Source organism: Camelus ferus, chromosome 24 (genome assembly GCF_009834535.1).
Source record: "Camelus ferus isolate YT-003-E chromosome 24, BCGSAC_Cfer_1.0, whole genome shotgun sequence".
NCBI lineage: Eukaryota > Metazoa > Chordata > Mammalia > Artiodactyla > Camelidae > Camelus > Camelus ferus.
In genome coordinates, this window is record NC_045719.1 from 17365530 (window position 1) to 17387029 (window position 21500).

The following is a 21500-nucleotide window of genomic DNA, read 5'->3' on the forward strand; positions in this document are numbered from 1 at the left end:
CGCACCAGAAGGGCAGCAGGCCGAGGACAAAGGGGAAAAGATGCTTTGGTTAAATCAAAGAGCGTCGGGAGCAGGTGGAGCTTGTTGCAGGCAGAAGGTCAGGGGTCTCCTCAAGATCAGTGACATCTGGAATGGGGAAGAAAGGACTCAGAAAAATAGGAGCAGAATTGAATTACTGCGTGGCCAGTGGCCTTGGTGAAGGGCGGGCGGATTTCAGGGCAGATGTGGCCCCACCGAGCCTCCTGGCAGCTTCCTCACTGGGCATGGCTGGGATGGCACAGGCAGGGTGGACTGAGGCCTGCAATAAGAGGGCAGTGGGCAGACCCCACCCCGGGCTGTGCATTGGGGGTGCAGGTGTCCCCCTGCAGGGAGAGACCTCATGACGACCTGCCAGGGAGTGTGGGAGGGGAAAGGGCAGGGCCAGAGACCAGAGCAGTGAAGTGTCTGCAAAGGCTTGGCCTCCTGGGGAGATGGGCTCCTGACCCCTCCACACCCCTCATGGGGCTGCCCTCAGAGTGTCCCCAGCTGGTCACACAGATGTCCTAGTGTGGCAGATTCAGTGGAGGGGGCACCAGAACAAGAGTAGCTGTCACCCATCCCTGCTGGGCCTGGCCCAGGGCCTGACTTCAGGGAAGACCAGGGAACCTTAAGGGAGGTGGTGAAGTAAGGGAAAGAAAGACGGGGCCAAAGGCACTCCTCGTTCCCTGGAGCTCTAGAAACCTCCTGAAGGCTGGCAAATAAGCCAGAGACCGTAGAGCGACTTGAGAAATGACAAAGTCAGAAACGTTTGAAATGGCCATCATTATTCAGGCAGGTGGACGACGGCGGGAGCACCAGGGAAACAGGCCCATTTGCCTTCCATTTTCTGCAGGTTCTTATTTGTACTCTATTTTCTTCTATTTATTTTTATATCCTAAAAAAAAAGCCTCGACATTAAATAGTTACCTTTCATCCATTTGTAATTCTCTCCCTCTGGGGCACCATAAATTTCTTTTATATTATTATCATATTAGAGAACCTAATATGTTTTCTCCCCTTGCCTCGAAAGCATGAGGCTCACAGTTGCTTCCAAAGCAGGATGGAAGACTACAGGTCTGGCTTACGGCATTTAACAGAACGGGCCCATTGGTAAAACCGCTATGCCTAGTTTTGGGTTTTTTCGTTTATTTGTTTTTTAGTTGAAGTGTAGTCGATTTACAATGTTGTGTTAATTTCTGGTGCACAGTATGGTGATTCAGTTATACATATATATTATATATATATATTCCTTTTCACATTCTTTTTCTTATAGGCTATTGCAAGGTATTGAATATAGTTCCCGGTGCTATATAGTAGGACCTTGTTGTTTATCTATTTCTATGCCTATTTTGAATAAGAAAAGAAAGACTATATACTTTAGCTTCTATCATGTTATTTAGAGGAAGAGGCAGAGTGAGGGAGAAGTATTGACCTACAGTAAAAAAAAAAAAAAAAAAGAGAGAGAGAGACAGAGAGAAAGGAAAGAGAGAGAGAAAAAAGAAGCGTGAATTCTACACTGTGATGTCCTTACTCTGGGACTTCAGACAAATCACTTACACTTTCTAAGCCTCAGTTTCCTCCTCTGCAAAATGGGGATATAAAACCTGTCCTGGCTCTGCACAGGGCTGTTTTTACAGGTAGTGTAGCATAGGGTCTTCTCTGCTACCCCTGAAATGGCAGTGAGCACTAACAATAAAATGTTCTATTGATGTAAGATATTAGCAGAATTATTATTTAAGGAAATTATTCATGCTGAGATTCATTTAATGAACATTTATTGAGCTTCAAGTGTGTGCCTGGCCCTCCCTGTGCCAAGCACTGGAAATAAGGTGGTAAACCCCACCACGTGTTCAGGCCACGGTGGTCAGGTTCTGTTACCTGCAGCCAAATGTGATCCCATTTCATATTTAAAGGGACAGGGGAGAGGTTAAGCGTGTGGGCTGAGCCAGGGCCTCAGCTTTGGAGCCAGAATGTTCTGGGTTCAAAGCCAGTTTATGAGCTGTGTAACCTAGGGACCATTACATAGTCCCTGTGAGAGCAAGTTTCTCCATCTTTAAAATGGGAGTGATGGTGCCGCTTTTATGGGATGGCCAGGAGGGGGCTGCGAAGTCACGTGACAAAGAACTTGCCCCTGGCACAGACGGAGCGGCCAGAAGGCAGTACCTGCCATTGCTGTCACAGACACCAGTGATGCTCTTTCTTTCATGGTGACACAGTTAGAGGTGACGTGATGGCTTACTCCCGGGAGGTGACTCTCAGTCCTCTCCTTGCTGGTGGTCAGTCTAGATCCCACCTGGCTGGGGACTCTCTACTCCCTCCACCTCCAGAAGGCACCTCCAGAAGGATGAACTGAGGATGGACCACATGCTCATGAGAGGTCAGAGAAGGGGAAGATCATAGTGGCCACTGTGTGGCCTGGCTCCTGCACATGGTAGAGCTCGGCTTCCTCGGCCAAATGAACAAACCACAAGGGTCTGACTTGAGGGGTCTTTTTGTTGTTATTGTTGTTGTTTTAGTTTTATGAGGGGGAGGTAATTAGGTTTATTTACTTATTTACATTTGGAGGAGGTACTGGGAATTGAACCCCAGACCTTGTGCATGCTAAGCATGTGCTTTACCACTTGAGCTATACCTTCCCCCAAGAAGGGTCTTGACCAACTGTAGCAATAGGTTTCGAACTCATGGCTAGGCATGGTTACCTGCTGGGGAGCTTCAGGCCACATCTTATGAAACCACATAGGATCAGTTCAAAATGGCAAAATGTCATCCTGCAGGTAAGACAGATTTAGTTGATTAATTTCAAAACATTGAGGTTGGAGAACGGGAGAATGTCTTGGAGGCTGGGTCTCCCTCCCTGCTGAAACCCAGACAATCTTATCAGACATCTGCCCTCTCTATCCTGCCATCCTCTGGCCAAAAGTGAGGCTCACCCCACTCCACACTTAACTGACATAGGCTTGCTAGACTCCCTGAAACTATTTAAAAATTTCCACTTCCCCTCTCCAGGCCTTCTACCTGGACCCCTGCGGTGGCCTCCTAGTAAGGGGCCATCATAATCCCATCTATTTGGCCCCCCTAATTCCACCTCTGGTAGTCACTCCACATCCCAAAGAATAAAGCTTCACTTCTTAGCTCTGCATTTAAAAATGCTTCTCAGTCTGGTCTCTGCCCACCTCCAGCTCCTCCTCCATCAATTTCATAGCCCAGAGAAACACTGCTTCCTCGCCCCCTGCTCCCCAACTTTGCCCACACACCGTCCCCTCCTTGGGGCATCCTTCCAAGGGGAGCTCCGGGTCCCTTCTCATTAGACACCCTCATGTCTCACCTCCTCAAGTGCTAAGATTGAACAACATTTTTGACACTTCCTTATACGATAGGACTTTTTAAACAAACAAATCTTTTTTAAATCCCGAGTTATAAACTCCATTACATCAGGAACTGAATCACATATGACTTTGTGTGCCCTATAGTCCCTAAGTTACCTTGAACGTGGAGGGTTTGTAATAAATATTTGTTGGACAAATGAATATTTAATTACTTTATAAAAGTTCCTCTGTTTATCATGAAAATGGCCTTTCTTCCATGGTCACAAAACAATTCAATATCTCAGAAGCTTTTGCTGGTATCATTTTCTTGAGCACAGTTATTAATAATTTGTCTTAAAATGTTCGTTTAAGTGCCGCACATGAAGATAAGAGGTCTGCTTTTCTGTTGGTGCACATCCTCAGCCGTAATTATCTGTCATAAGAGGCATGAAGAGGTGTGAAGATGAAAGCTCGAAAGGTCGGAGATGCCACTTCGAAATCCTGAAATGGGAAGCAATTATCAGCAGCCTTGAGAGCCGGGGTGGAGGGGGCACAATTAATCACGTGTGAGGCTATTTGTTCTCACGTCATAGAATTCTGTCTCCCTCCCCCAGCCCAGCCCAACACACAGCACACGTGCAGCAGAGCCAGCCTTCTCCCTGCTGGCAAAGAGTTACCCACAAATGCACATCTTTGTGGGGGACCAAAGTGTGCTCTTCCCAGGACCAGAATTCCACAACACGTGAGGCTCCAGACAGGACTGCCCAGTCTTCCCAAGCGTGAAAGTCTCAGCCGATTCGACCTTCCATGTATCGCAGTGTCATTTTCGTGAACATTATTCAGTCTGCTGTGAAGTCACACTGTGATGTCACACTGTGATTTTCTCAGAAGCTCTGTGCCCTTTCCTCTGACTTTGCTAAAATATTTAGTTTCTGTATCTGCTTTTCATAGTTTGCCAATCTCCCCATGGCTGTCAGATGCTCTGTGGTCACTTTGTGAGGGGACAGCCTGCAGAAGCAATCCCCGCTCCAGCCCGGCCTGTTTACAAAGGCCACCAAGTTGGTCGAGGCTGTGTCTGAGCAAGAACCGTGTTACTAAGGGTGAGAACTACTGGTCCTTGTTACAGGTATTCCCAAAGGTCTGAGGCCTTTTCCTGCTTGCTCCCTGGCTCCCTAGAAAGTTCAAGTTGTAAGCTGAGAGGTCCCAGTTCCAAATAGAGGTGGCAGGCACGCTCTGTAGCGGTGTGTAGATAATCTCCACTTCGTGTTTCAGCACAACAGCATCATCATTCATCATTATTAAATTACTGCCACTAATTTGAATTTTATTGGTTTCGTAACTTTTATTATATTCACTTAGAAATTTGTACATGAGCTGATACGTGTTTAACTAGCATTACAATAATAAAGTCAACCCTAGGGAGACAAGAAGAATTTTCCTCAGTTCTGCCTTGCAAAATCTTTCTCTGACACAGCCTGCTCACTGGGAGGTTTTTCATTGACTCTGTTCTTGCCTAGACGTTATTACTGGTTCAGAGTGACTGGCAGTAAACGTTCGTTCCAAAGACATCTCTGATGACCCACCGGGGAACTAGGTTGTAAGTCTAGAAAGGGGTCACTCAGATCACCCAGGATGTGCTGACACTTGTCTTTTTATTACCATCAAAATATCCACATCGTTTTTAATTAGACTTCTTATTTTGAGAAAACTGTAGATTCACATGCAGTTGTAAGAAAAAATACCAAGAGATGCCACGTATCCTGAGATGCCACGTATCCTTCACCCAGTTTCCGTAGTGGTAACATCTTATAAAACTGTAGCAAGATCACAGCCAGGACACAGACATTGACAGCATCCATGACAAAGCCCGGACCTTAATCAGATTTCACCATCTGAACATGCACTGACTCATTTGTGTTTATTTTTGTGTGTATTTAGCTCTCTGCAGTTTCATTGTGTGTCTAGTTTCCACCACAATCCAGACCTGGATCAGTTCCATCACCACAAGGACCCCTAAAACTACCCTTTTATAACCACACACCTCCCTGCACTGGCTGCACCCACCCCACCAATGGCAACCACCAATCTATTCTCCAAATCCATAGTTTGGTCATTTCAAGATGCTTATATAAATGGAACCATACAGTGTGCAACATTTTAGCACTGGCTTTTTTACTTAGTATAATTCGGTAAGATCCATCCCAAGTGTAGTATGTATGAAGAGTTCATTCTTTTCATGGGCGGGGGGAGGGCAGATATAGCTCAGTGGTAGAGTGTGTGCCTAGAGTGCATAAGGCCCTGGGTTCAATCCCCATTATCTCCATTAAAAAAAAAAAGTTTAAGAAATTACTTCAATTAAAAAAAAAACCTGTGGACTCCACTTTGCAAAACACTGATTTAGTGACTGACACCAGATAATTAAACTATCAGAAGGTGTCCTCAAAGCTATAAAAAGGGAAGTAGCTAGTTCTGGTTGTAAACAAACAAACAAAAACTTAATGAATAGATACTGGAAAAACCTAAAGTTTCAAGTGGTTTTCTGCCTCCCAAACGGTAGAGGCTTGAGGGGTTTCATTGTTTTGGGGTTTTTTGTTTGTTTGTTTGCTAGTTTTGAGGCAGTGTCCTTTGTTGTAGGAAAAACATTCTAAGTGGACTTTTGGCTTTTTAAATATAAATCAAGTCCCTTTCCGCAGGTCTGGAGGAAAATGTGTGCAGTACAGGGATGGTGACTTCAGCCAACTACACCTCTGGAGCTCCAACTTCAGGGCCCCGTATCTTGCCAGGTCTCTTCCCAGACCCTGGAAGCCTGGTCACATGTCTCTGTAAGTTTTTTCTAAGTAAGGTTTTTACCATCATTGAGTAAGGCCGTTGCCTGGATCCACTCCAAACTCCCTGTGTCACATCCTTCCAGCCAGGTGACACTGGAATGACCATGGCATTTGGGGGATCCAGCAAGGGAGATAAGGATGCATTTAGTTTGGATGGTGGGATCCACTTCCGTGGCCTGCAGGCACTTCCACGTGTCCTTAAGTTATTGCCAACCGACTGCCCTGATACACGAATGTCCCCGAGGAAGCGTCCTGCCACCCTCTGTGTGGGCTCCCCTGGCCTCCATGAAGATTGAAGGCCCAGGGCCATCTTATAACATGAGCACATCTTGAGGGCACCCAGCAACAGGAGTATGTGGGGTTGGAAAGATTGGAAATGTACCCAGCCAGGAGTTGGTCTATGGAAAATCCCTTGAATCACCAGACGTGTAGAATTGTAAGCCGAAGGTTCAGTTCTCATCGACACCAGTCAGAACGGACCTTCAGCCCTGTCAGGAATAGTCTCGATAATGAAGCTCATACAATTATAAACATACCATACTCTTTCCTCGTTTTTGATAAACTTTTGTCAGAATCTCCTTGTTCGTGGGACATGAACCTGTAAATTACTGCCAGCACAGAGCACATCTCTGTGGACGTCACATGTCTTAGGTACCCCAACACGCCAGATCCATTTTAAAATACCTGACACAACTTGTCTTGATGAAGTCTGTGCTTTCAGATGAAGTACATTTTGATCAATCATGCACAAGGAAATTATGCTAATTGGAAACTGTGCCAAATAGAATGTATTATCTTTTTATTCTCTCTGCAGAATATGATAGGTGATCAAAGAGCATGCAGCCCCGAAAAACGTAGAGACGTCTTGGGCTGTCAATTAAAATATTAGGTCATTTTCCTGGATTTGGTGCTATTTCAGGCGTTCTTTTTAAGCGTTTAAAAATTTGAAGATTGTTGTGTTTTTTTCCTCATTCTATATAAATATTCATTTTTGTAACTAATTTGTATTCACAGTTCTGGAATGAGCCCCACTCTGAAGACTTTCTTCGGGAGACACACGGCCACTGTCTGGATGGACTCAGGCTGTGAACTGTCGCTGCTACTGGGTTATTATCTGGGTTATTTGGGTGGTTGTTTTCAGGGGGCCACAGTGAAGGTTCAAACTGTGAGAAAGGCACAGTCGTGACTTCTGTCCCCCCACCCCCTGGAGGAGGTGATCTGGCAGTCTCAATTCAGACTGTTCAGGACCGACTTAGCTGGAAGTGAGGACGTCGCACCTTTGTACCTCATGCCTTTGGAGGCCACAAGGGAACTGTGGGTGAAAGCACGTTTCCCTCCTGGAGACTGGACCTTCCCACTGTCCATCATCCTGGGGCTGGAGCAGGGGCTCAGGTCTGGCCTGAGAGTCGGGTGACAGACATGCGGTCTGCTGTATGAGCGGTGGTGGTGTCCAGACCTCTCTCGGCCAGGGGACGAGCTGGCCCTTCCTGGCAGGGCAGTGAGTGGCCCTGGGAGGGTCCCTGAGGGAAGGCCTGGCTCCGTGGCCCCTGTGAGCCACCTGATCCTTAGGACTTGCCAGTTGCCCTCTGGTTGTGTCCCATACACTGCCCTGGGGCCTCAGGAAGGCCGGCGTACTGTCCCATGGCAGCCACTCTGTGGGGACTCACAAGATGGCCTGTCTTACTCTCAGAGCCTGTAGCTTTAGGGAGAGTAGCGAATCCTGAGGCCGAGGTTCCCAGAGGAGGAGGCAGTGGTCCAGCACCATGGCCAAGAAGCTGTGCCAGAAACCACGGGGTGCCCTGCCCCATGCCCAGGTGAGTGAGTGGCGGACCCTGGGACACAGATGTGGGATACTCGAAGAGATCCAATTTACAGGCAGTAAGCTAGTGGCGCTTACACTAGCAGGAGCCCTCAAGGGCTTCTACAAATTTTAGGGCCCAGGTTGCCCCCAGACAAGTCAAGTCACGGGTAGAAGAACCCCTGTGGGGTGGGACTAGGCCCTAGGAGTTTTGAGAGCTTCCCCAGGTCATTCCAGTATCAAGGCAAGGGTGGGGCCACTGAGCCATTGGAATTTGGGCATTTAAAAGGAAATGTGTTAGAAGTTCAGGATTAACAGACATGCAGTACTATATATAAAACAAATAAACAACAAGGACCTACTGTAGAGCACAGGGAACTATAGTCAGTATCTTGTAATAACTTATAATGGAAAATAATCTGAAAAAGAATAGACATATAAGGGGGGGAGGGTATAGCTCAGTGGTAGAGTGTGTGCTTAGCATGCACAAGGTCCTGGGTTCAATCCCCAGTACCTCCATTAAAATAAACAAATAAATAAATAAATAAAACCTAATTATCTTCTTCCCCAAAAAACAAACAAACAAAAATAGATATATGCGTGTGTGTATAACTGAATCACTTTGCTGTACACCTGAAACTAAGACAACATTGTAAATCAACGGTACTTCAATAAAAAATAAACTCAGAAAAAAAAAAAGGAAATGTGATCTTATTTTACACCACAGTCCAGCAATAGCAGGACTTTGCATCACCTGTACCTTGTTGTGACTATTAAATTCGTCTTTGAGGATGGTGGGAAACAGCCTTCATCTCATTCCAACCAACTCCATTATGTTCAACTTCCCAGAGTTGCTTTCATTCATGCTCCTTCCCTCCGCCCCTACTGGCCCCAACTCAGTTCTTAAAGCAGTCCCAACTGGAAAGGGAAGTGGTTCGGGTCATCCAGCCTCCCCACCAAGCCCTGAGCCAAGTGGCTGGCCACTGACCCCTTCATCCCCTGAGTCTCACCCCCTGCCTTTAACCCCAGTGGCTGTCACCAGCTCTCATGCACCCCTGCAGGTCCCACCCTCCCACCCATACATTCTCCTGTGGTTCCAACCCAGGAGCGCTGTTCAGTGGCTGAGGGCCCGCTGCCCCCCTCCACTGGGCCTCTTGCCACCGAGGCCAAGTCCCAGTGCCGCTGAGGCACAGAACTCCAGCTGGTCTCCCCAGCTCTCGAGCTCTGACCACCCTGGCCCCGAGGCCTCCAAACCCTGGCAGCAGTCCTTGTCTGAATCACACCTGAGCCAGCCACACCCTTTGGAAAGAGGGTCTCCCCCCACCCCAGTAGACCTCCATCCCCTGCAGGCCTCTGTCACGGCACAGGGCTCACACCAGGGCCTGGGGCTCTCCACCTGCTCAAGGAACCACTGCACTTCATCGCCAGCTCAGCACTATGGGAGTCGGGACATGGGCTCTTAGCACTGGCTTCACCATTGGGTTGGTTTCCTACAGCTTCTTTAAACAAACACCACCAACTGAATGACTTAAAACAACACAGATTTACTATCCTTCAGTTCTGGAAGTCGGAAGTTTGATATGAGTCTTCTGGGACTAAAATCAAGGTGTTGGCAGAGCAGAGACGCATTCCCTCTGGAGGTGATAGGAGTGAATTTGTTTCCTCACCTTTCTCCGTTTCTAGAAGTCATCTGCATTCCTTGGCTCATGGCTGCATCACTCTGACCTCTACTTCCACTGTCACATCTCCCTCTTTGACTCTGACCCTCCTGCCCTCTTGCTTATAAGGACCTTTGTGGTTAGACTTAGACACTCCAGGATAATCTCCGCATCACAAAATCCTTAGTCACATCTGCAAAGTCCCATTTACCATGCAAGGATACATATTCACAGGTTCTGGGGGTGAGGATGTGGGCACCTTTGGAGCCATTATTCTGCCAACCACCCCCTCCAACTTGCTGTGTGATCCTAACCAAACCATCCGCCTCTCTGAGCCTTCCTTATCGTGGGCATCATAGAGAATTGAACTACTTCATGCCTTTGAGCTCCAAAACTCTGTGATTCCAGGACCCAGGGCTGACCAGTATACTGTGGTGAGAGAGGGGCTCAGGTCAAGTGCAGTTTCTCTGCTTATGAGGAGAACGTCCCTGTAGAGACCAAACAGCACAAGGGCCTGTGGCTTCTCAATGTTCTGTGCACAGATTAGCTTAGTGATTTCAAATTTGTGCTGAAGAAACTTGGAGCAACATCTGAAATATTTTTAGGAAATTAAATTTTCTGCTTTTTTATCTCATTTTTTTCTGAAGTAAAGCTATCTCAAGGTAATTCTTTGCTGTTCTTCAAGGATTGGGATCTGCCAATTCAGTCTTCAAAACATTGTTGGTGATCCCTTAGACGCTTTACTTAGCTGACACGACACGTTCTTGTCTCCCGGGACCACTGCCTTCAGCCATGTGCAGTACAATGGCTCTTTTCCCCGCATCAGCGACACTCTGGCAGGTCTCAGTCCTTACCCTTCACTGAGTCCACTTCACAGCCTCCAGCAAGGCTGCCTCCTCCCCTATCTGGCCAGGCTCGCTTGAGGCATCAGGAGTGGGGAGGAGTCTGCTTGGAGCCTCTGCTTCCTCTCCTGCCCTGCACTGGGCAGAGAAGTGTGGGGAAGACTGGGCCGCAAAGAGCTGGACAAGAGACCTCTCATGTCTGGTACCTCAAGGTCAACCCTGCTAGCGACTAATGCCCTCTGAGGGGGTTATCCAGCTGCTGGCTGTCTTGAGAGGGGAGACAGGCTTCCTCAGAGGCCCGCAGGGCCTCCTCACCTACCCCTCCCTTACCTGGGACCAACTTCTTCATACCTCACCCCAGCTCCGGCCTCCAGGAGTTCCCTCATCCCTAGCTCAGGGAGCGACTCAGTGACGACCTGACCCAGAGGACCCTCCCTCATGGTGGCCACAAGGAAGGGTAGGCTTCCTTACACCTCTCACAAAAATGAACTCAAAATAGATAACGGACGGAAATGTAAAATGCAAAACCATAAAACTTCTAGAAGAAAATTTAGGAGAAAATCGATAGTGACCTTGGGTTTAATGACGAGTTTTTAGATGTAACCACAAAAGCCTGATCGATGAAAGGAAAAATTGATAAGCTGGACTTGACTAAAATAAAGCTGTGAGGCTGGATACGAGCATCCAGGGAGGGAGTGCAGGGAAAGAAGAGAAGAGGGGCAAGGGCACTGGGCTCCCTAATATTCCTAGCATCTCTGTGAACAAGCCGCCTGAGCTCCCATAGATTTGGGATAGGAGTGTTGGTGACACAAATCTGGAAGTCAGCAGAGATGGTATTTAAAGTACCCACCATCCTGCATGAGATCACCAGAAGGGGATCCCAGGGGGGGTGGAGAAGCAAGCCTCGGGACTCTCCAACATTTAGAGATGCCGGAGAGATGAAGAGCAGTAGCCAATGCAGCAGACTGAATAGGAAGGACCAATGAAGCAAACGAAAAGCCAAGAGACAGAGCTGTTCCAGAGGCCAGGAGAAGAAAGTGTTTCAGGAAGGCAAGGATGATCCACATGTCAGATGCAATTGTGCCACTGTGAGAGGCAGAGGGTCAACTATTAGATCCACCACGTGGGGCCACTGGCAGCAATACTGTGGGCCATTTTGGTGGAGTGGCAGATGCAAAGCCCTGCTCAGAGTCAGTTTGGAATTTGAGAAGAGTAGGGACAATTCCATCATGGCCATTCCTTGACCATTCCACCCCAGAATTCTCTGAAAAGGGGATCAGAGGTGATGGGCAGCATCTGCAGGGGAACCTGGATCAAAGAGAGGATTTTTGTAAAAACATTTTTAGAAAAATTGCAGCAAGTATGCATCCTGATGCAAATGGTCCAGTAGAGGGAAAACTTGACAGTACAGGAGGGCAAGGAGAAAAGTGCAGGAGGAAAGGGTCTGTCAGAGAGAGGAGAGGGAACACTTCACACTCGGCCACCTAATCCTACAGGACATATGGCAAGATTCAAATGTAGCTGTGATGTTCTGGCTTCCCAGTTCTGAGGCGTTCAAACATTGGACCAACTTCCTTGTGGAGTCGGCTTGGTAATAGCAGCTCATTCTCTGAGGAGCACCCAAGAATACAAGTTAAATCAATGACGTGAATTTCAGAGAAAAAGAAAATGGTAACAAACAAGCCAAAAAAAGCTAAGCACGTACCCTACTCTCTCTAGGGCAGCTCTACAGTCATCTAGCGATGTGAAAGTTAGGACCTTCCAGTTGGCGGACGATTCTGAACTGATCTGTCACAGAACATATTCAAAGATGACAAGCAAGAGGTTATTGCATCTTTTAACATGCCAAATTATAACACATTAAAGTTACTGAATTTTTTACGTTTACGAGGCTATGCAAAAATAGTCAGCTTGTCTGTGTTTTGCTTCATCCCAGGTGCAGGGCAGATGCTGTGTTTGCAAAACATCCCCTGTTTCATCCGCATATAAAACTGTTCAGACAGAAAGTAGATCAGTGATTGCCTAGGCCTGGGGGTAGGAAGGGCGTGTGAATACAAATGGACAAGAGGTTTCTTTCTTTCTGTTTTTTTTAAATGGAGGTACTGGGGATTGAACCCAGGACCTTGTGCATGCTAAGCATGTGCTCTACCACTGAGCTATTACCCTCCCAAATGGGCAAGAGGTTTCTCTTTTGGAATGATGAAAATGTTCAAAAATTAGATTGTCATATATGTACAATTCTGTAAATGTACTAAATACCACTGAATTGCACGCTTAGAACAGGTAAATTTTATGGTATGTAAATTATATCTTAAAAAACTTCTTTTTAGAAAGAGAGAAAGTGGTTTGGGAAAGACACAGGTCCTGTGGGAGGAGGTTGGGAGAGGATGCTGCCACCCTCCAGCTCACTTCTCGGAAGCGAGAGCTTGCCTTCAGTGCCGTGGGATCTGGAAACACCAAAGCCACCCAGCGGAAGTCAGGGCTCTGTCCAATGAGCAGCCAAGAGCTCCTCAGACATACAAGGTCCAGCCTCGTGTGTGTCTATGTGGTGGTTTAATCTGAAACTACTTGACTAGCAATCCACAAAGATTTTTATCAGCTGGTAAAGGGCACAGTGTCTGGTGCTCTTTGGCAAGGAGTAATGGTCTTCAGGACAAATTGATGGAGTTCACAGGGAAGAACCACGGCTGTGCTCATCCAAACAAACTTTCTTTGGCATTCACCTTGTTCAGTTACATACAGATTCCCATTTTCTCCTTAAGGTTTAGCTCAGTGTTCTTATAGGTTTGCTCCAGACTCTCTTGGGATCTTTGAATCTCTGTCCCAATACCCTGCTCAATAAAGTTCTCTGTATGATGATAATCCACCCCTTGGATTAAAGGTTATTACTGCAGATGTGCCGCTGAGCATGTCCCTTTAGAAACTGCCCTAAACCAGCGTAACCGCCCAAATTCCACGCCGGTGGCTGCCTTTAACAGTACAGTCTCAGTGAGCCTGAAATATGGTGCAATTTGGCCGATAGAGAACAGCTTGTCTAGGTTTTCGAGGCGGATTTTGTCTCCCTCTGGTTCAAGGCTGTCGGTCTCCTGAGCTGGTAACTGGGCCCTGTCTTGTCCCCACCCGCCAAGCTGCCGCTGGCCTCTCTCTCTCACTCTTCTCATGCTGCTTATGCCCGCCCTCCTCACTTACTTGTTCCACGTGCCCCGATCACTGCATTTCAGTATCACAACCTGCACAAATCTTTCTCTCTGTTTGATCTGAGCAGTTGAGAGCAGAGGCTCAAATCCTGGCTCCTTCTCCTAGTTACTGAGCACCTTGGGCAAGTGACTTCCCCCATCTATGCGTCAGTTTCTTTTCTGTTGCATGGATGAACTGGGTTAATACAATGACAGTGTTTTCGAGCACAGTCCTGCAGCCAGGCGGTCAGTGCACAGTCTTCATAAGCTCTCCTGCAGTCAATAAATGGTCCGTTGCCATGCCTCTGGGGGATCTTCAGATTTGGGGAACTTTCCAGCAGTCTTCAGTATCGTTGCTTGTGGCCCAGGATCTGCCATTTTACTGTCAAGAGATCTTTTTCTCTTCTGTTCTGTGACGTTGCCAAAGTTGGCAATCGCTGAGCTCTCAACGCTGGGTAACAAACATGCTTTCTGTAGCTATTTGCACTGACTCCACTCCGAGACCAGAGTAGCCTGGGTCGCTGCCGGGAGTGACACAGCTTTCCTCATCCCGGCACTGCCCTCGCTACTCCTTGGCTCCCTGCCCCCAGACCGAGCAAGCATCCACATTTGTCACTGCAAAACCCTTGTCCTCTGTAGGGAGTCATTTTCCCTTCCCAGCCCTAACTCTTTGCCCTTTTAAACGAGAGCTATTATTACTTCTAATTTGCATTGAATGGTCCCTTAGCAACCATCATAGATTGAATGGGTTATCAACTTGCTTCTAACGCTGCTCAATTTACCCAAATCTTAGCTCTGTCAAAGTACAACTTAAAATGTGACAAACAGAAATGTAAACAGCTGCCACTACATCCACATACATAAACATCCTCCTTTACAGAACAGCTGCATGGCAGCCAAGTTGACTAGAAGGCACATTTTGGATAAATCCCATTTCTCCCTTGCCATCAACAAAAAACAGTCTCATAAATTTATTTACCCTTGTAACATTTTGGACCCAACACAGTGCCACTGTTCTTAAGAGTTAAAATTATATGTAATATTTAAATAAGATAGATAATTTCATAGTACTTAAAAAAACACATTTATTAAGATTCTACCTTTTCTACATAAGACATAAACAGTAGTATGCTGGTAAACTAGTTCTCTAAAAAATAAAAAAAAGACCTATTTTGTAGTATCTGCCTATATCTGTGGTGTAAATACTCCCATGGTGGCTGATTTCAAGCTATCAACTGTTTAACAAGGGATTCATAAAATTCCTGAATATTTTAGCAAAGGTTCTAGCTCACCACTGGAAGGCAGCCTAACAGGATACATAAAATGCATCAAGGTAACATAAGCAAAAAGTAGGTGAAAAGGAAGGAATGAAAAAAGGATAGAGGTATAAAATAGAGCCCAAAATTAGTAAATATGAAAATGAATACTAGAAGGCCCTGTACACAGGTTGAATGCTCACACTTGGCTTTAAGAAACTTCCAACACTGCAAGAAGCTTACCCAATTCAGTGTCCTTAAGATAAAAATAAGTCTCACGCTGAGAAGTGCCAGTTTCCTGTTCCTCAAGTAGGTCAGACTTCTCCTGAGGATGCCCAGAAAGCAAAGACTGTGTCATGTAGTGAATGTCCTCGGCAACCCTTAGGGAGAGAGCCTGACCTTGAGACTGCAATTAGGTGAAAGCAATTCTGCAGGACGCTGGGCCCAGTCAGGGTCCAGGGACCAGCGTTCCCACATTCCCAGTCACATTCATCCCTGGCAGGTGGAGCTGCGGGTGTGTTCCACAGCCTTTGAGCAATCTTCCAGGGTTTTGCTCAAGACCAGACTGTGCTAAGTTTGAAATTGCTCTCCCAGGCAGATCTCCCCGCCAGAGGGCCTTTCTAGAAATCTCAGTGAGACAGGAGGGAAAGGGGCAGGGCACAACCATTAAGAAAATGACACAGCAGTTAGCACCAAGATGGTGAAGATTCAATTCCCAGTGGACCTTGAGACCCAAGATGGCGGGAGATCTGACTTCCAGTAGACCGTGAGCCTCATTATACGCTCACTGCAATATAGTAGCGTGGTGAATGGCACTCCCACAGGCGCCATGGCAGTTCTGAGGCTGGCCATCGAAGGTCAAAGTGGGTGGTGGCCCAGTTTCTGGGAATCCCTGCCCCTTCCCTACTTGTTAGCATATGAAGTTATCGAGCTCATAAAAGCTAACAACCCCGCACCTCATGGCCTTTTCTCTTGCCTTCTGAGACAGCCTGCACTCCGTCTATGGAGTGTGCATCTCTCTGAATAAATCTTTTACTCAACTATGGCTCTCTCTTAATTCTTCCTGCATGAAGCCAAGTCCCCTCACTTGATGGGGCATGGTGTCCCAGGGACTCTCCTGGGCCCTGGGACGTGGCCATCCTCTCGCGCCCCCCATTTTCTTGTATTGCTAGTGTTCACAACATTCATATGATGGGGCTTCTGCCTCAGGGCCCTGATCAACAGGCTGGGTCCTAAGAACTAGAGCTTCAACCAAGAGTCAGGTCATGTCCCAGCCCAATCAATCCAGAGCTACCCACAACTCTTGGCAGCCTTTGTTTGAATGGTTGACCACTCTCTTTGAGAGCGAGCCCTCCAGCAGGTCTGGCCCCCCAGCTCCCCCCTGCCCTTCCCAGTCCTTCCCTGGTCCTCCTTGGCACCCCTGCAAGCATCTGCACACCTCTCCACCTACCAGCTCCATCTGGGTGGGGATTTGCCTTAATTGACATGTGCCTGCAGCAACGTTTCTCAGGGCAAGAAACAGTCCTGCTCCACGGTTGTCTTGTGCCACCCCCAAAACACACCTGATTCAACAAACGGCCTTTTCGATTTCCTCATTTCTGCTTTTTTAGGGAGCAGTGAAGCCGGGTGGAAAGAGGTGTTAAGCAGTTGACAGTAATTACCAAAGAGATGGCAGCAACACCTAGAATGCACACAGTGCTCCTGTTACAGAGAGAGCCTCGGGCCACCTTGGCCTGGTTTTCCTCACTGAGGACAAAGCCACCAAGGCTCATACATCACTCCAGCCCCACTGAGACACAGGCACCCTAGCGTCACCCGGCAGTGAAAAGGCTCTCAGGACACCGGAGTCAGGGTACAGAAACGGCAGAGCTTGTTTGCTGGGGCACGTTCCACCCTCCCTCAGCCATATGCCCGTCCTTCCACTCTGACTCATGTTACCCTCCAACCCAAAAGCACATACACATGTGCTGCGGCATATGGCCAAGCCACAGCTCTGCACGGGAACTCGAAAGCCACAGTGTCCTCCGGGAAACGGCCTTTGACAGTGGCCACTGTCCCACGTTTGGTCCAGCAGTGGAAAAGATGCCAGACATAAAGGAAACAGTCAACTGTGTGTCTGTGCCAGTCATCTGGGCATATGTGTATCTGTGTGTGCACTCACGGGGTTTATTCTTTCCCATAAATTCTGATGAATTACTTCAGATATAAATTATACCCAGACATAGGAAAATGTAGGAACTTAGAAAGAAGGGGGTTATTTCTAAGAAGAAGTAGACTATTCCTTGGTTAATTAAGAGGAAAAGTGTCCAGAATGCTTTTATGCCCTCTTTGCAGAAGTGCATTAATTCCTCTACGGCTCTCTCTTCTGTAAGGCAATTGGTGGACACACTGAGCCAAGGACCAGGCTGCTCCCTGGGCATGTGGACCCCCACCTCTCCTTCTCTGATGCACTAAACTCAAATCTCAAAGCTCCTGTGGTTTGGTTGATGCACCCTACAAAACTGCAAATGTCTGTTGGAGATACATTACATATAAGGAATATAATTGCAGGAAGCTTTCCACCTGCCCCATTCTAGAGGCATCTCAAGGCAAATTCTTTTTGGAGGCTAGGGAAAGAGTGAGAGCATTTTGATAGAACTTATAAGACCCGCCAAGGCAACTTCTGACATTGCCCATCCCAAATAAACGCATTTACACATATACGTTTTATAGTAGCTCTCCTCATGGTAGGTCCAAGTCCTTCCCTTGTCCTTTTTTCATTGGCCCTGTCAGATGGAGTGAGCAATAAACCTCCCTGTCTGTCTTCCACTTCACCCCACCCTACTGTGCAGCCTCTGGGGACTTTGGGGTCACAGCTGCAGGCAGGCCCAGACCAGTCCAGCCCAATCAGAGCACCCGTATTCCTGTTGCTGTGGTGTGTGGTTCAGGGGTGGGCTCCCACAGAGTGTGGCCCAGGCAGAGTAAAGCACAGGGCCCTCATCAGAGGCAGCTGGCAGCCCCCAGCCCTGTCAAGGGAAGATAGCCTCAAGAAAAAGCTAACACAGAGGCAAGTAAGCAAGGAGAAAATAAGAGAAATAGATCCATAAGCAGAACCCTGATCAAACCATGCCTGCAGCCCATCAAGCACTTGGGTCACAAGACTCAGTGAATCTCTTCTAATATTCAATCTTGTGCATTAGATGGGATTTTCAGTGACTTGCAACCCAAAATATCCTAACTAAAATGCCATGTCTTCTGAATTATTAAACAATTAATAGAATGGAAACTACCACATCTTGTGTAACAGGCTTTAGAAATCCTGGCTTTGAAAGGTGCTATATCCAGGAAGACCAAACAACCAACGGTGACTGTATATTTTAATGAAGGGGCTTCTAGTAATTCACGCGTCATTTTCTACTTACACGCTGCTTCTAAAAGGATTTGAGTCAGCTTACAATACAACAACCTATATATTAGGAAAATTAAAGTACAAAATAAATATCCAGGGGGAAAGATGGCTATATCAGAAAACAGCAGTGAAGCATAATTATTACATTGGAGCATACAATTTAATTCAGAGCATCCTGGCAGCCAAGGTTAAAAAAATAGCTTAATTTTTACATAGCTCTTATTATCTGCAAAAGAAAAACATTCCTGTTTGCCAGAAGATAAGGCATTTTTTTCCTAACAGTAAGTAAGCACTAGAGTGGTTGCAGTCAATTTGGAAAGTTTAGGCCCTTGAAAGCTGACTTTAGCTGAGCCACTTCAGCTTATCTGTCTTCAGAAGGTCAACCGAAGTGTTGACACTCATCTAAGTCCTGGCGGTATTAGAATGTTACCAGATTCTGGCAGAGAAACGTTTACATCAGCACTTGCAGGAAAGTAGAGCGGGCTGCAGTGAAGTTTTGAAGAAAGTACAATGTGACACCAGCCCCACAGAGGCACAGCCAGCAGCAGCAGGAGGGCACAGTGAGGGCTTGAGCTCCACAGCCCCTCTGCACCCAGAGGACGAACAGGGCAGGAAGGTGGAGAAGCAGAGGGATGGAAAAGGAGATGGGAGGACTGTGTGGGAGAGGCATCTACGCTGCAAGACACTGAGGTGTGCAACAGGAGACAGAAAGCATCCTTCATCAGTGTGTGCTGACACCGGGCCCCCCATTTCCCAAGAGAAGTATGGAAGCACAGAGAAGTTGTGCTCAGCTTGAAAGAGAAAAGGGAACTCTGGACCCAATGTAGACTAGGAGACTGTTGTTGGGTAATCATAGCTAACCTTTATTGGCACAACACTCCAGCGGGTAAAGTACTATCATTTTCCCCAAGAGGATAATAATAACTGATGAGGAAAGCAATGTTCGGTTTTTTGACTAAAGTCTCACAGCTAATCAGTGATGGAGCCAGGGGTCTGATCTCAGGTGGTCTGGCTGCAAATCTAGCTGCTCACCTCTGGTGACCATGTCCATCGCACTGTCCCCTCTAATTGGAGCCACAGCTGCAGGGGAAAGTTCCATGTGAGCTGGGACAGGCCTTCCAGCTTGCACTGCACCTTTCTGCATTGTCACACCATCCCACTCTGCCTGCAGCCCAGAGATGCAAGGCAGGGAAGAGTCCCGGGTAGCCTTCAACCAACAGGCGATGGGAGCCAGTGGAGGAATGGTCCAGGCTCCAGCCTTCCACAGACAGCTCTAAGAAGCATTGCGTATATTTCCCATGGGTCCGGACCGAATCAAGCCCTCTACCCAGAGAGATAACCGCTATTTCTGCTCCCCATTCCTCCTCCGTCTCACTCTCCTTTGTCCTGGAATCACCTCCCTAATAAACTGCCTCCAGAATAAAGAGCCCTGGTCTCAGGCTCTACGAGAAAGTGAACTTAATCAAGAGAAGGCATCAGCGTCGAGGACATCAGAGATCAGAAAGGACAGCAGATCAAATTCTTAGCAGGTTCAGCCTTTCATTGTGAAAGCCACTGTCCACTGCCCTACTTCGGAGAGAGAGGTAGGGAGAGGTTTTCAGGGAAAGATCAGTGCTCAGCCAAGGCAAAAGATTTCAACGAACAAATACGTTTGACTGCACTATGTATTTTCTAAAGTTTGACTTGTCCATTTTGAACTGAGTCGTGACAGGAATCATCAGACCATGGAGTTGTTGGACAACATAAGGCGTTCTCAGATAAATGCATTTCAAAGTTCTCTTTCTCTTGGGCAGTTATATAAAGCTGATGAAATGGGTCTCTGTAGTGCTGCTGGTCAGTTTCCTCATAGGCAGAGCACATGGCCCTGATGTGAAGCAGGAAGAAAAGGACACATTGACTCTTTTTGCATATTCTAGTGCTATCAGCGCCCGTTAAAAAAAAAAAAGAAGAAAAAAAAAAAAAAAGAAAGAAAGGAAGGAAAGAAAAAAAGAAAGAAAGAAAGTAACTTTGGTGTCTGGAAAGGAATCTAATTTTCTCCAAGCCGTCAAAGCTGTCGCATTTCTCCAGTTGTTTGCAAAGCATGAACTAATGCTCTGAGAAAGAGACCTTTCATGATTGCATTTTATTTATGCACCTGTATCCAATGTCACTACAGAATCAGGAGTTTGACTGAGGACCACAAATAAGTCTACTTCTAGACAAGACATGGGGCTCCCCCTGAGCTGGGGAGAGTCTAAGCTTTTTTTTTTTTTCTATCTGTCATTCTTACCTCAGTGATTCAACTTACAGTCCAAGCCATTATTCAGAAAATAAAATGCCACTAGAGAATATCATTTCATGAGGCATTTCATGTCAAAGTTCTCCATCAAGGGAAGGCTAGTGTCCTCAGACACAAGAGGGCAAGCTCTTTCCACTCATGCTGGTGTTTCTGAGCTGCTCAGAGAAGGATGGGATCCAGACTTGGGACCCAAAACTCTGAAATGGGGATGTGGGGTCTCTGAGCTTGGACGGAGGTCCACATGCCTGGAAGTCAGATCTCCAGGAGGAGACACTGGGTAGCTGATGCTGGAGTCTCACAGAGAGACATGGTAAGTCTGGCTTCGCAAGTGTTGGAGAAACTACAAACAGGATTAAACAGGATGCAGCTGCCTCTGTGGGAGGAACTGTCACCACCAGGGTGATCAACCATGATTGAAGTGATGTTCACAGGAACCACAAGCTGGGAGAAGGAGGCTAGAGCAATTCCCTTCCTCCTGCAGCCTGGTCGTTTCCATCAAGCACCACCTATTGGCAGAGCCTAAATGGGTGTCCCCAGCGGGTAGCAGGAGTTGGGTGGGGGGAGCAAGAATGCGGTCTGCAGAATCCCTGCCCCAGCATCCCGCACAGGATGGGTTGGCAGCTTAGAAACAAGTTTTAATGACTGGCACAGCACTCTACGAGACTTTCAGCCTCAGAATACTAAGGCTCCAATTTTCAAATATTTCCTGTGCTTGGCATTCAGTGGGAAAAAAATACAATAACTGAGGAAGCTGTGGAGGAACTGTTGTCTTGTGCGATGTTGGCAAAAGTGCACTCGGCTCAGAAGGTAAGCTTTGGATAAAACCTGAAGACGGTAAAGGGTGTTTCTCCTGCATATTTTAGCCCCTTCATTATCAGTGAGGTAGAGGGGTGGGCTGAAGGCTTGCCTTGTGTTAGAGATGCGTAAACAAGAGACAAGGTTTGGGATACCAC

At 47.1% G+C, this 21500-nt stretch overlaps 1 non-coding gene across 1 annotated transcript; it reads left to right on the top strand.

The window, feature by feature from the left end:
- Window positions 1-5574: 5574 nt before the first annotated feature.
- TRNAS-AGA lies at window positions 5575-5646 on the top strand. The gene has a single exon. It is a non-coding gene; the product is annotated as a tRNA-Ser (tRNA).
- Window positions 5647-21500: the final 15854 nt, after the last annotated feature.